The 15073-nt window shown below is 40.8% G+C and overlaps 1 long non-coding RNA gene across 1 annotated transcript; it reads left to right on the plus strand.

The window, feature by feature from the left end:
- The first annotated feature begins 11733 nt into the window (after positions 1–11733).
- LOC123331320 lies at positions 11734–14684 on the plus strand. Its single transcript, XR_006547879.1, has 3 exons — positions 11734–11903; positions 12888–13040; positions 13701–14684. It is a non-coding gene; the product is annotated as an uncharacterized LOC123331320 (long non-coding RNA).
- The last annotated feature ends 389 nt before the right edge of the window (positions 14685–15073 follow it).

A 15073-nucleotide genomic window follows, 5' to 3' on the forward strand; every position in this document is an offset into this window, starting at 1 on the left:
AGGCTTTTTGAATAGCTGGGATATACTGTGTAACTAATGATCTTGGGTGAGCCAATCACTTTTTCCATCCTTTGCCCATTTTTTTTTTTTCTTTTGCCAAGTAAGCTATATCATGGGGCTTCCCAGGTGGCCCAGTGGGTAAAGAATCTTCCTGCAATGCAGGAGATGTGGATTCGATTCCTGGATCGGGAAGATCCCCTGGAGGAGGGCATGGCAACCCGCTCCAGTATTCTTGCCTACAGAATCCCACTGCCAGAGGAGCCTGGTGGGCTACAGTCCATGGGGTCGCAAAGAGTCAGCAATGACTGAAGTGACTGAGTATGCACGAGCACATACACAAGCTGTAACATAACTTTAATGCATACATTATTTTTCTTGTTGCTCAAAATCATGTTCAGACAACTGAAATGTTGGACAAATACAAGTCTATTTCAAGAAAGACATCTTTCATTCAGGTACTTCATAGGACATTCAATTCCCAGGTCCTATTTACTATTCTTCCTCTTTCCCATGAAGTTGTACTGAGTTAGTACCCATCACACACAAGGAGCCAAGAAAAGCCTGCTTGCTTGAGCCAGCATTCTCTCCCTACCCCAATCTAAGCATCACATCACACCCCTTGCCAGCTATATATTCCCAAGTTCAAAGTATATCTAATCCATCTTCTCGCCCCAAATTCCTAGTGGGTTCCCTCTATTCCTAGAATACTGAGTAGAAAGACTTCTACTTATCTTTCAAAATCTTCATCAGTTCAGTTCAGTTCAGTTCAGTTGCTTAGTCATGTCTGACTCTTTGTGACCCCATGAATCGCAGCACGCCAGGCCTCCCTGTCCATCACCAACTCCTGGAGTTCACTCAGACTCACGTCCATCGAGTCAGTGATGCCATCCAGCCATCTCATCCTCTGTCGTCCCCTTCTCCTCCTGCCCCCAATCCCTCCCAGCATGTCCTTTCCAGTGAGTCAACTCTTTACAAGAGGTGGCCAAAGTATTGGAGTTTCAGCTTTAGCATCAGTCCTTCCAAAGAAATCCCAGGGCTGATCTCCTTCAGAATGGACCGGTTGGATCTCCTTGCAGTCCCAGGGACTCTCAAGAGTCTTCTCCAACACCACAGTTCAAAAGCATCAATTCTTTGGGGCTCAGCCTTCTTCACAGTCCAACTCTCACATCCATACATGACCACTGGAAAAACCACAGCCTTGACTAGACGGACCTTTGTTGGCAAAGTAATGTCTCTGCTTTTTAATATGCTATCTACATTGGTCATAAGTTTCCTTCCAAGGAGTAAGTGTCTTTTAATTTCATGGCTGCAATCACCATCTGCAGTGATTTTGGAGCCAAAAAAAAGAGAAGTCTGACACCATTTCCACTGTTTCCCCATCTATTTCCCATGAAGTGATGTGACCACATGCCATGATCTTAGTTTTCTGAATGTTGAGCTTTAAGCCAACTTTTCCACTCTCCACTTTCACTTTCATCAAGAGGCTTTTTAGTTCCTCTTCACTTTTTGCATTAAGGGTGGTGTCATCTGCATATCTGAGGTTACTGATATTTCTCCCGGCAATCTTGATTCCAGCTTGTGCTTCTTCCAGCCCAGCATTTCTCATGATGTACTCTGCATATAAGTTAAAGAAGCAGGGTGACAATATATAGCCTTGACGTACTCCTTTTCCTATTTGGAACTAGTCTGTTGTTCCATGTCCAGTTCTAACTGTTGCTTCCTGACCTGCATATAGATTTCTCAAGAGGCAGGTCAGGTGGTCTGGTATGCCCATCTCTTTCAGAATTTTCCACAGTTTATTGTGATCCTCACAGTCAAAGGCTTTGGCATAGTCAATAAAGCAGAAATAGATGTTTTTCTGGAACTGTCTTGCTTTTTCGATGATCTGGCGGATGTTGGCAATTTGGTCTCTGGTTCCTCTGCCTTTTCTAAAACTGAAATCAGATTGATTATATTTTTGCAGCCAAAGATGGAGAAGTTCTATACAGTCAGCAAAAACAAGACCAGGAGCTGACTGTGGCTCAGATCACGAATTCCTTATTGCCAAATTCAGACTGAAATTGAAGAAAGTGGGGAAAACCACTAGACCATTCAGGTATGACCTAAATCAAATCCCTTGTGATTATACAGTGGAAGTGAGAAATTGATTTAAGGGACTAGATCTGATAGATAGAGTGCCTGATGAACTATGGACTGAGGTTCATGACATTGTACAAGAGACAGGGATCAAGACCATCCCCATGGGAAAGAAATGCAAAAAACAAAATGGCTGTCTGGGGAGGCCTTACAAATAGCTGTGAAAAGAAGAGAAGCGAAAAGCAAAGGAGAAAAGGAAAGATATAAGCATCTGAATGCAAAGGCCTTTGATTGTGTGGATCACAATAAACTGTGGAAAATTCTGAAAGAGATGGGAATACCAGACCACCTGACCTGCCTCTTGAGAAATCTATATGCAGGTCAGGAAGCAACAGTTAGAACTGGACATGGAACAACAGACTAGTTCCAAATAGGAAAAGGAGTACGTCAAGGCTGTATATTGTCACCCTGCTTCTTTAACTTATATGCAGAGTACATCATGAGAAATGCTGGGCTGGAAGAAGCACAAGCTGGAATCAAGATTGCCGGGAGAAATATCAGTAACCTCAGATATGCAGATGACACCACCCTTAATGCAAAAAGTGAAGAGGAACTAAAAAGCCTCTTGATGAAAGTGAAAGTGGAGAGTGGAAAAGTTGGCTTAAAGCTCAACATTCAGAAAACTAAGATCATGGCATGTGGTCACATCACTTCATGGGAAATAGATGGGGAAACAGTGGAAATGGTGTCAGACTTCTCTTTTTTTTGGCTCCAAAATCACTGCAGATGGTGATTGCAGCCATGAAATTAAAAGACACTTACTCCTTGGAAGGAAACTTATGACCAATGTAGATAGCATATTAAAAAGCAGAGACATTACTTTGCCAACAAAGGTCCGTCTAGTCAAGGCTGTGGTTTTTCCAGTGGTCATGTATGGATGTGAGAGTTGGACTGTGAAGAAGGCTGAGCCCCGAAGAATTGATGCTTTGGAACTGTGGTGTTGGAGAAGACTCTTGAGAGTCCCTGGGACTGCAAGGAGATCCAACCGGTCCATTCTGAAGGAGATCAGCCCTGGGATTTCTTTGGAAGGACTGATGCTAAAGCTGAAACTCCAATACTTTGGCCACCTCATGTGAAGAGTTGACTCACTGGAAAGGACATGCTGGGAGGGATTGGGGGCAGGAGGAGAAGGGGACGACAGAGGATGACATGGCTGGATGGCATCACTGACTCGATGGACGTGAGTCTGAGTGAACTCCAGGAGTTGGTGATGGACAGGGAGGCCTGGAGTGCTGCAATTCATGGGGTCGCAGAGAGTCGGACACGACTGAGAGACTGAACTGAACTGAACTGAATGCAGTGTTCCAAAGAATAGCAAGGAGAGATAAGAAAGACTTCCTCAGTGATTAATGCAAAGAAATAGAGGAAAACAATAGAATGGGAAAGACTAGAGATCTCTTCAAGAAAACTAGAGATACCAAGGGAACATTTCATGCATAGATGGGCTCGATAAAGGACAGAAATGGTCTGGACCTAACAGAAGCAGAAGATATTAAGAAGAGGTGGCTAGAATACACAGAAGAACTGTACAAAAAAGAGCTTCACGACCAAGATAATCACGATGGTGTGATCACTCACCTAGAGCCAGACATCCTGGAATGTGAAGTCAAGTGGGCCTTAGAAAGCATCACTATGAACAAAGCTAGTGGAGGTGATGGAAGTCCAGTTGAGCTATTTCAAATCCTGAAGGATGATGCTGTGAAAGTGCTGCACTCAATATGCCAGCAAATTTGGAAAACTCAGCAGTGGCCACAGGACTGGAAAAGGTCAGTTTTCATTCCAATCCCAAAGAAAGGCAATGCCAAAGAATGCTCAAACTACTGCACAACTGCACTCATCTCACATACTAGTAAAGTAATGCTCAAAATCTTCATAACATGCTCTTAGAACCACGTTCCCATCATCGTCCCCCTTCTCTTTCACTTGGAAACTGAATGTTTTGTGTTGTTTCTAACACACTGTGTACTTTCCATGTGCAAGTTCTGTTTACGTAGTCCTTCTCACCAGAAGTCTGCTCTCCACTCCCAGCTTCTGCCTGCTGAAATCTTCCTATGTATTCTCAAATGCCACTGGCCCACGCAGACTTCCTAATTCCCCTCACAGATGTGACCTTTGCTTTCTTCACCAGTAGAGCCCTTCCTTGATCCCACCCTTATTAGGGCCATTTATCCACTGGAGATCCCACTCCTACTTGACTGTACATTTGCAAAGACAATGTCATCTTTGTAGCTAACGATGCTTTGCATTTAGGAGGCCCTCATTCTCTGTTTGTTGCAGTGAACTAAAGGATTCTTAGTGCTTTCTTGAAACCCTGACACTAGCGTCATAGATATTCATATAAGAAAGGACCCTAAGCTGGCCCAATGCTTGATGCTTCAACCGGATCGGAATCATCTGGGGATTTTGTGACTGAGGATTATGCAAAGTTTCCCTAGACTTTGATCTCTCAGCCATATGGATTGTACAAGGCATGATCCATAAAAGAAAAAATAAATTGGACTAGCCAAAATTAAGAACTTTTGCTTTGCACAACACCCTCTGAAGATAAAATGATACACTTCAGAGTGGAATAAAATATCTGCACATCACATATTTGACAAAGGGCTTGTTTCAAAATATATAGAGGACACTCTGGATTCCACAGAAGAAAACAAACAAACCGATTAGGAAACGGGCAAGATTTGTACAGACTGCTTCACCAAAGAGGATATATAAATGCAAATGAGCACATAGAAAGGTGTCCAACACCATCAGCCATTAAAGTTATGTACATAAAAATAGAGATATAATGAGATACAACTCCACACCTATTAGAATTGCTAAAATTTAAAAAAACTCTGTGGATACCAAATGCCGATGACTATGTGAAACAACTAGATGATACCTCCTATATTGCTGGTGAGGATGTAACAAGGTACAGCCTTGCTAGAAAACAGTTCAACAGTTTCTTATAAACATACACACAACATGCACCCTATCAGTCACCCTCCTGGCTATTTGTTCAAGAGAAATGAAAATGTATGTTCACGCAAAAACCACTATGCTAATGTTTATAGAAGTTTTATAGTAACAACCCCAACTTGGACACAACCCAAATATCCATGAACAGGTGAATGGATAAATAAATGGTGGCACATCCATATCAAGGAATATTAGTAGTAAAAGGCATCAAATGATTGATCAACACAAACAACTTGGATGGATTGTACTGAGGGTTAAAGCCATTCTTAGAGAGTTACAGGCTGCATGAATCCATTCACATAACACTCCCAAAGTTATAACACTACAGTAATAAACAAGGGTCAGTGGTTACCAGGGGTTAGAGCTGGAGAAAGGGTGCAGGGGTCAAGGGAGTTTCTTTGTGATGAAGGAATAGCTCTGTATCCTGATTGTAGCATTGTAGCAGGAGCTTCTAGAATCTGAAATTTCATAAATCTACACACACACAGTGGGCTTCCCAGGTAGCACTAGTGGTAAAGAGCCTGCCTGCCAATACAGGAGATATAAGAGACATGGGTTCGATCCCTGGGTAGGGAAGATCCCCTGGAGGAGGGCATGGCAACCTATTCCAGTATTCTTGCCTAGAGAATCCTCATGGACAGAGGAGCCTGGAGGGCAACAGTTCATAGGGTCGCAAAGAGTCAGACATGACTGAAGCAACTTAAAACACATGCACGTGTATACAATACTCATGAAAAGACTCATGACATCTGAATAAGATTTTTACCTGAATGAATAGTATTGCACCCCATGGGACTTCCCTTGTAGTTCAGTCAGTAAAGAATCTGCCTCCAATGCAGGACACCCAGGTTTGACTCCTGGGTCGGGAAGATGCCCTGGAGAAGGAAATGGAACCCACTCCAGTGTTCTTGGCTGGAGAATCCCATGGACAGAGGAGCCTGGCAGGCTACAGTACATGGGGTCACAAGAGTCGGACACGACTTAGCGACTAAACCACCATCACGGATAGAGGAGCATGGCGGGCTACAGTCCATGCTGTTGCAAAGAGTCAGATGCAACTGAGCATGCATGCATGCAAACATACACACACACACACACACACACACACACGTCAAGTCCCAGCTTTCACAATATACTGCCTTATATCTGATATCATCATTGATGTTGTTAGCAGGGAACCTGGGTGAAGAGTAGGCAAGAATTCTCAATACAAAATTTCCAAATTCTTGTCAGTTGTAACTATTGCAAAATAAAAAGTTATATTAGAAATAGCACACAAACTCATATAAAATTCCAATTATGTTAAGTGCTGCACAGAAAAATGCATGATGTGATGGAAACCTGCGCTGGTGGGATTGACCCGGTTGTGAAGGTCAGGAAAGGCTTGAGAATGAGCTGAGATCTGTAGGAAGGGTAGAGGTTAATGAGGTGAAAAGGGCTGGGAGGCCGAATCCAACTCCCTTGACTTCGGAAAAGTTCAATAAGGTAGGAAAATAGTTCTCTCCGTGAACCTCCAGAGCTAAAACATGTGAAAATACAGAAAAGCTGCAATGTCTCAGCTAAGGTGGATTGAGAAAAAAGGCTCAAGGGGCTTAGAAAATCCCTAAGCTGCTGGACAAATTAGAAGACAAGGGGGAGGGATAGAGGGGTAGGGGATGGGTGTCTACCCTGACAAGTTAGGAGCCCTTGGAGCAAGATCCCAAATCTCTGCAGGACTGCTGGGGTATGTGCTAAGCCCTATGTCCCCAACCATGGCTGAAGAAGGGATTGCCCATGTACTGCTGCTGCTGCTGCTGCTAAGTCACTTCAGTTGTGTCCGACTCTGTGTGACCCCATAGTCGGCAGCCCACCAGGCTCCTCCATCGCTGGGACTCTCCAGGCAAGAACACTGGAGTGGGTTGCCATTTCCTTCTCCAATGCATGAAAGTGAAAAGTGAAAGTGAAGTCTCTCAGTCGTGTCCTACTCTTAGCGGCCCCATGGACTGCAGCCCACCAGGCTCCTCCGTCCATGGGGTTTTCCAGACAGGAGTACTGGAGTGGGATGCCATTGCCTTCTCCTGCCCATTTTACAGGTGGCAGGTGGATTCTTTATCCCTGAGCCACCAGGGAAGCCTGCTAAACTAGACACCTGTAATGGGCAGGTGCCTAGTTTAGCAGGCTTCCCTAACTAGACACCTGTAATGGGCAGGTGTCTAGTTTAGAAGGCTTCCCTGGTGGCTCAGGGATAAAGAATCCGCCTGCCAATGCAGAAGACATGGCTTCGATCTCTGGTTTAGGAGGTTCCCCTGGAAAAGGAAATGGCAACCTACTCCACTATTCTTGCCGGAAGAACACCATGGAACCTGGCATGCTAGAGTCCATGGGGGTCACAAAGAGTTGGACATGACTTAGCAACTGAACGACAACAAAAGCAGGCTTACAGAAGGGAACTATTTGAGTGCATGCCCGTGAGCTTCTTCTACTTTGTAGAGTATTCGAGAAGAAAGAAGAGTAGAAGCCAGACTCCTTCCCTTCTTCATACACCTCCCCTTTAGCCTGGACCATCCAACAAAGAACCTGATTTCTTTGGAGTACAGCCTTCTTATCCATAAAGTGAACTTAGATCAAATGACTTCTCTGCTTCACACCAGTGATTCAAGTTTCTGAATTTTCCCCCCATATTCAAATTATACTTTCATTTTTGCCTAACAGCTCACCCTGAGGAGTTACTTGGCTAAAAACAGAAGGAAACTGGCATGTCTATATTATGGAAAGACACGTCCTTTTAAAGTCAGCCTCTGGCTTGAGAGAGTTCAGTGGTGATCGGGAAGCTGGGGTACAAGGCACAGACTTTACTTCTGGATCTCTGGAAATGATCTCATTAGGTCAAATACAAAGGATGGTTCACGCACAAAGTTTCAATGAAAATGAGAAACTGGATGCGTTATGATGTAGCCTTCCAACCAAGGGAGGATTTACATTTTCTCTTAGGAGTCATTTGACTGAGCTAATATTTATACATTTAATAAAAGTTTCAACATTTTAGTTAAAATGCTATTTTTATGTAGTCCACTGATCAGAAAGATTTAAATTACATTCATTAGTGCTATCATGTTCAGTGACTGAAGCTATAACATTAGAGGGAGCCCAACTGATGGACAGAAATATATTTGCTTAACAAAAAAGAGAGAGTAAGACAAAGGCAGACAAGACTAGGAAAAGATTTTTTTTTTGGAAGGCTGACATTTTTCTACTGATCTTCCTTCAGAGCAAATTATTCCTTACCTTTCTGCCTAGTCTGCTAAAATCATCACAAATATTTTGAATGACTGCTTTGAAAGGTGGATTTAGAGCATTCAGAGCTCACAATGGTCAGGTCTAAGGATGCAGAATGGTTATGTATGGTTTCATTTTAACTCTCAACCAACCAAAACATAGGTGTTTATCTTTAAGCCTGTGGAGCAGAAGCATCTAATTGATCCCACTTGGGAGACAGACAGTGAATAATGGGCCTTTATATTTTGACGGACACACAATTGCCTTGAACTTGTCAGGAGTTCAGGTGTGGGGATCCAGCTACCTGGGGCAGTGGCTGGAATGTAATGGTTTCCGAGCTCCTGATCACGCATCTGCCCACTGCAGCCCTTGTAGGGCCCAGCTCCATTTCACGGGAATAACTCACCTATTCATGAACAATGAGGTTCAAATTGTACTTTTCTTTAACACAACATTAACTCTCAAAGAGCTGGAAATTCAGCACTCGGTTCTGTGAGCTTAGATTGCAAATCAGTCACTGAGAACATTATATGAGCAGTAATCCCATTAAATATATCATCTTGCAAATATCTAAATCCAGTTAATTAACTTGTATTGCAAGAGAGCTCGGAGATATAGTTTTCAGAGACCAACCATACATTTTAGGGCCCTAATTATACTTAAAGCAAATTCCAGGCTCTACTTTTTATACCAAATAGGTGGAAAATTGCCTTCTAAGGAAAAAATGGACTGATGGAGGGCTCCGTTTATGAGATTTGAACAGAAAAAAACATTAAAACATCTAAAAAATTAACTGCTTTCTTGCATAAACTTTTTACTTGCCTTGTAGGGAGCTTTTTTTAATAAAAGGATTAAACAAAGTCTGCCATTTTAATTAAAATTCATAGCAATACAATGTCATCTTTACAATGGCTGTAGAAATTAACTAGCTTCTGGACTTAGTGATCCTTCTGAGTTCATAATAATTTGACTTTACTGTGATACCAAAACCTTCAAGATGTATAAACTTTAAAATAATCATAGTAAGGACTTAAATAAAATAATAATTTCACTAATGAAACTCCCATTACTGAGTTAGAAATAAATGACAAAAACACTGAATATTTTTTTTAGTGGTCAGTAATTATCTGGAATGTGTACAAATATAGTTATACAACTGTCTGAGACGTATATATAAACATATATTTACATACATGTATTTTGCATAAAATTTGCATAAAAAGAGAGAGAGAGAGTGTGTGTGTGTGTGTGTGTCCTCTGATAACACTCACTCCCTTTCATGGTTGCTTTGTACTAGCCCCAAACCACTCACCATAGTGGATCTTTAGTGGTACTTGTCAGTAAAATAAATCCTTCCAGAATATACTTCTGATTAAGTGTCATGAAAAATCCATACTCTCTAAGTGTGAAATTCAAGAATGACTTATTTTGAAATAGCTTAAATTGTGGTTTCTCTAGACTATTGTTTAATACAAACAGTTATATATTTGCTTTTCTAAGAAAAATAGCCCAGTCCATTCTGAAGGAGATCAGCCCTGGGATTTCTTTGGAAGGAATGATGCTAAAGCTGAAACTCCAGTACTTTGGCCACCTCATGTGAAGAGTTGACTCTTTGGAAAAGACTCTGATGCTGGGAGGGATTGGGGGCAGGAGGACAAGGGGACGACAGAGGATGAGATGGCTGGATGGCATCACTGACTCGATGGACGTGAGTCTGAGTGAACTCCGGGAGTTGGTGATGGACAGGGAGGCCTGGTGTGCTGCAATTCATGGGGTCGCAAAGAGTCGGACACGACTGAGCGACTGATCTGATCTGATCTGATCTGATGAGAATACTTTCAATATAGTGCTTTTCTTCCCAATAGTTCAAATTCTCATCCTATGCATTAAATCCATTTATATGTATGAAGAATATATAACTAAAATGTTTTTGAGAATCTTAGCTCCAGCTGAAGACTGGAGGCAGACACCATTTTTAAAAGATGTCAGCAGGATTGGATTTATTGATGCTAAAATCTATGACCCCATTTGGGGCATTGTGGTTCATTATCCTGAAGAATAAAGTCCCCCCCCAAATATTCAAAGAGTCTTCCTAACAATATCATTCTCACTATCCAAATGTCACCATAATAAAGCATATTATCTTATTAGGAAAATATGTCTTACTGGGTGGCTATTCCAAAACAGTTTTCAGGAGCTTGTGGTATTCAAAGCAGACTTAGAAACTAAAGAATCCAGTTCACTAACCAGTCTTCTTTAGGTCCTTTGCAGCTGAAATCTACAGAAGGTCACTTAGCCTTTATCATCAGAAAAAGGAAATCCATCAGTAGATTTCATTACCATAAGGCTATCAGGACTTCTCATAGAGTGGTCACTTCAGGAGAATGTACATTCACTTTAGGAAAATTGTTTAGAACTACCACTTCATTATCATCCTCTTAAGTGTTTGCTACACATTTCCTAAGTACCATTTAGCAGTGTGTATGAACTGTCATGTATTCCTCCAAATAGCCCTGTGAGGTAGGTATTATAATGCATCCCCGTTTTACAGATGAGGAAATCTGCTTAGAAACTTCTCATCTATTGAAGGCCAAAGATCCAGCAAGTTAAGAGGCTGGGATTCAGATCCAAGCCCATCAAAAGCAAAGCCCATACCTTTCTGCTAGGAGCTGCACTCTTCCATGGACAGACACACTGCCCTATACCCTTAACTCTGCAGCACCCAGTTTTGCTTTTGTAAACGCACTAGAATTAGGAATACTAAAGTATAGTTGCTGGGTCAATTGTTACAGTGGTGCAGAGGTGGTTAGACTGATAATAAATATTCCACAGACAGCAAGCTCTCCACCAGCTGACCGTGAGTGGAACTTTGGGAGGACATAAGAGCATGGAATTGCATTGGCATGTGTGATGTGGGTCATGGTGGCTGTGCCAAGAGCCCCTCCCTGGTCTGTTTTCTTACAGCAACATGTGTGTCGCTTGTTTGGACCCTAAAAGGTGGGAAGAAAACTCGTGGGTTCCACGATGTGAGGATGTAACTTGTGAGCATCTGGTGAAAGGGTTAAGTGCCTTCCAGGCCTCCCCTCTTTCCCCATCTCCTGGATCATGTTGTCTAAAGGCAAGGCTCCCGGCCCCACAGCAAACTGAAGACATATCCTAATGACAGTATAATTAGAAGTATCATTGTGGTAATGATTCTTTTCATCTGGAGCACAGGCTGAGCAGAAAAGGCCTCCCATTCAGCTCTTTCCCCCAGCGCATCCCTTTGCCTTTCCCTCGGTCAGCAGCACAGGGTTAATGCCAGGTGTTTGACAAGTCTCAGTCTTGGGGCTCATCAAACTATTTAAAGAGAAAGACATCCAAATTCCAGTGAATTATTTTACTTTAAAAAATGCCTCCCATTCATCTGGCTTGGTCGGTTTGATTAATGAAGATGACAAAGAAACTCTTGTTTCTGCAATCCACAGCCACTTGGTTCGGGTTCAGTGGGCCCAGGGAGAGGCATCCAGACCTAAATCTGGTCTTTCTTTCCTACTTAAAAATCCAAAGAGGTTGAGAAGTTTCTGATTTTATCAGACCCGCCAAGGCAGGAAAGACAAAAACATCTTGATCCACTAACTTGAAGTAGCCAGAATTTATTTGCTTAACTTAAATACCCCTTAGAAGACTTCCCATTGTTTATCTGTCATGCATAGAATAATCCAAAACATTAGGAAAGCATTAGAGTAATCAGTACATTTTAATATCCCTAAAATTAATAAACCCTAGAAGGATGCCCTTCAGAGAAACCTTCGTGGCACCCATCCCTAGACCTCCGTCTCAGGGTGCTCCCATCCCCCTGGGAAAATTCCTACTGGTGGCAAATATAATGAACAAGGATATGTCAAGATGAATTTGGGAGAGGGAAATAGATGGTTTGATTCTCAATGGGAGTGATTTGTTTTAATCAAAGGATTTTTAAATCTTATGAATAATTAGGCATCCAAAGTACATCTTGGATAGAGTTGTTTGCTGCATTAGCAAGATATATCTGCATAATTAGCTCAGTAAAGCATTTGAAGATAAATTTGAGCATTTAGATTAAATTTAGATTAAAATGCATATGCTCCTGCTAGGTTAAAAATAAAATCCAACAGACAACCGTGCTAATAAACTTCATATATTAAATAAAGCATAGATATTTAAGATGTAGCTTTTAATAATGTTAACCAAATTCATCAAGAGATTATGTCTTTAAGACCCATAAGCTGTAAATACCCTCTTCAATTCTCCAAACCCTAAAATGCCAAATTTTTCAATCCAAAATCTATCCATTTGGTATTGAGACGTTAAATGACATTTTATGATTATCTTTAAAATAATTATTGTGGCATTTGAACATCATTTTTAATTTTATCATGTATTTGAACCTAAGGTTTAAGAGAGATTTTTTTTCACCAAGTTTCTCTTAAAATTTTGAATTTATTTCTTGGAACATAAATGTTGTGCTGATTAAAACTGTTTAATGAAAAACATCTTTTCTCTTTTATTTTTAGGCTGAGTGAAAATCCAGTTTTGTCAATACCATCTTAACCAGCTTTGAAGAACAATGAAAATTAGTTTATATCTCAGAAATAAATTCATACCTGTGCTGTTCAATGGTTTCCAAATTTAAAGTTTTCATATTTAATCAGTAAATCCACATTCAGGTGAGTCTCATGTTTATTTGAGAAGAACAGAAACTCAACAAATAGCTTAAATGGAGTCACTTAAAATAATGTGTCCTACGGGGTCTTAAGAAATAGTAACTCTGCAGGATATTAATGAGTATTATGGGGGAAAAGAAATAAAACCATTTTTCCTTTAACCCATTATTACAAACATTTTAAAAGAACAGAAAAGTTAAAAGGGTAGACAGCTTAAAAAACATCCTCCAGGTAAACAAAGCTTAGGAGCTTCCTTCACTACAGGCCTTCTCAGGGCCTTTAATACTCCAATATACACAGCAGTTTGCAAAAGAAGAAGAGAAAATGTACCATGTTCCATATTTACTTGCAGCACTTTGCACGTTTGACGTTCCCTTTAGTATCCTTGAAAAATGCTGATGTATGGCAAAACCAGTGGTTTTAGGATTTCCATTTAGAATTAGACCTGAAAAAGCAGAGAACTTTGTGCTGAACAAGTTTATAAAAAGAAAGATGCTTTGGGAAAATCATGGTTTGAAAACATTACCAACATTTGAAAGGTTCACAGCGTAAAATTGACAAAGACTTTGGAAGAAGATTATCTTGCAGCTGATTTAAATAAGCTTTTGTTGTTTAGTTGCTAAGTCATATCAACTCTTTGTGATCTCTTTGCGATCCCACCAGGTGCCTCTATCAATGGGATTTCCCAGGCAAGAAGACTGGAGTGGGTTGCCTTTTCGTTCTCCAGGGGATCTTCCTAGATCAAGGATCAAACCCATGTCTCCTACGCTGGCAGGAGGGTTCTTTACCACTGAGCTACCAAGGAAGCCCCTTAAATAAGCTACCTTGTAATTTGCTAAACTCTTCTTTCTCAAATGGACTCACGTTGTTCTAAACACCAGGCAAGGATTTGAAACTGTCAAGAAAAGAATCCAAATAAATAAAGGTCTTGTTTCTCCTTAATCCTACCACTACCCCATTAAGTCCCTAAAAAAGTGAAGCGTGGCAAGTTAATTCTTTTTTTTTTTTTTCAATTTAACCTGGACACTGACAGTAGGCTTGTTGATGGTTTAGTCAGCAACAGGGTTGAGCAAAAGTAATTCTGAAATTCTCGTGTAATTCTTGCTCTACAGTGTGGAATCCAATCAATGCAAAATGTCGTGTTCTGTGTTGTATTTTCCTACCTCCTTTAAACATTAAGTTGAATTTTTGAATGCATGGCTTTTATATGTTAAGAGTGAAATTAATTCATCCATGAGCATGTTGTAAGAAACAATAAGAAAACTATTATCTAAAGATAGTTATAAAACTTTAAAAATTTTTATCATTACTTTATTTCACTTCTTGCTCTAATCCTGACAGGCACAAACTCAACCCCTCAACCAATCTGATAGAGAAAGCATTACTATCTAAAAAAACAAATCTTATCTTTCACTCTTATTTCCATACCAAAATAGTTTATTATGGTGTTTTTTTTTTTCCCCAGAATCTTCTTTTTTTCACCTAGGGAACAAAATCCTAACTATGGATTCAAAATGACAGATTTTGTGGGTTTTACTATTCAGAGATGATGTCATTTGTGGGGAATTGTTGGGTAAACCATACACTCTTTTCAGAAACCTGCAATTACCTCTCTGAATAAAGAGATCAATGTCATGTTTCTAGAAATAATGGCTAATGATATGTCTCCCGAAAGGAAGTGGCGTTATTAATTACCTCACTGTGAACACACAGTTTATAGACAGCTCTGAGGGCCACTCGCCCAATTAAGTATAATGACTAAAGCTTCAGTTAGTCCATCTGTACAGGCTTCTAGATTAACAAGCCTGCAGCTTTACGAGACTCGTAAGACTGATATGCAGTGAGGCGAGCTCAGAGGCTGTACCTGGGCTTTCTGGGAGATTTGCTATTATCTCACAGCAGGAGGGGGAACCCACACTTATTTTTAATCACCCACCTTTGTTTTCATGGGAGCTCTGTTGACATCGATCGCCCCACTCCCCCTTTATATGCCAAGGTTCACTCATTCACAGTATACATTGATACATTTTTAAATA

Source organism: Bubalus bubalis, chromosome 23 (genome assembly GCF_019923935.1).
Source record: "Bubalus bubalis isolate 160015118507 breed Murrah chromosome 23, NDDB_SH_1, whole genome shotgun sequence".
NCBI lineage: Eukaryota > Metazoa > Chordata > Mammalia > Artiodactyla > Bovidae > Bubalus > Bubalus bubalis.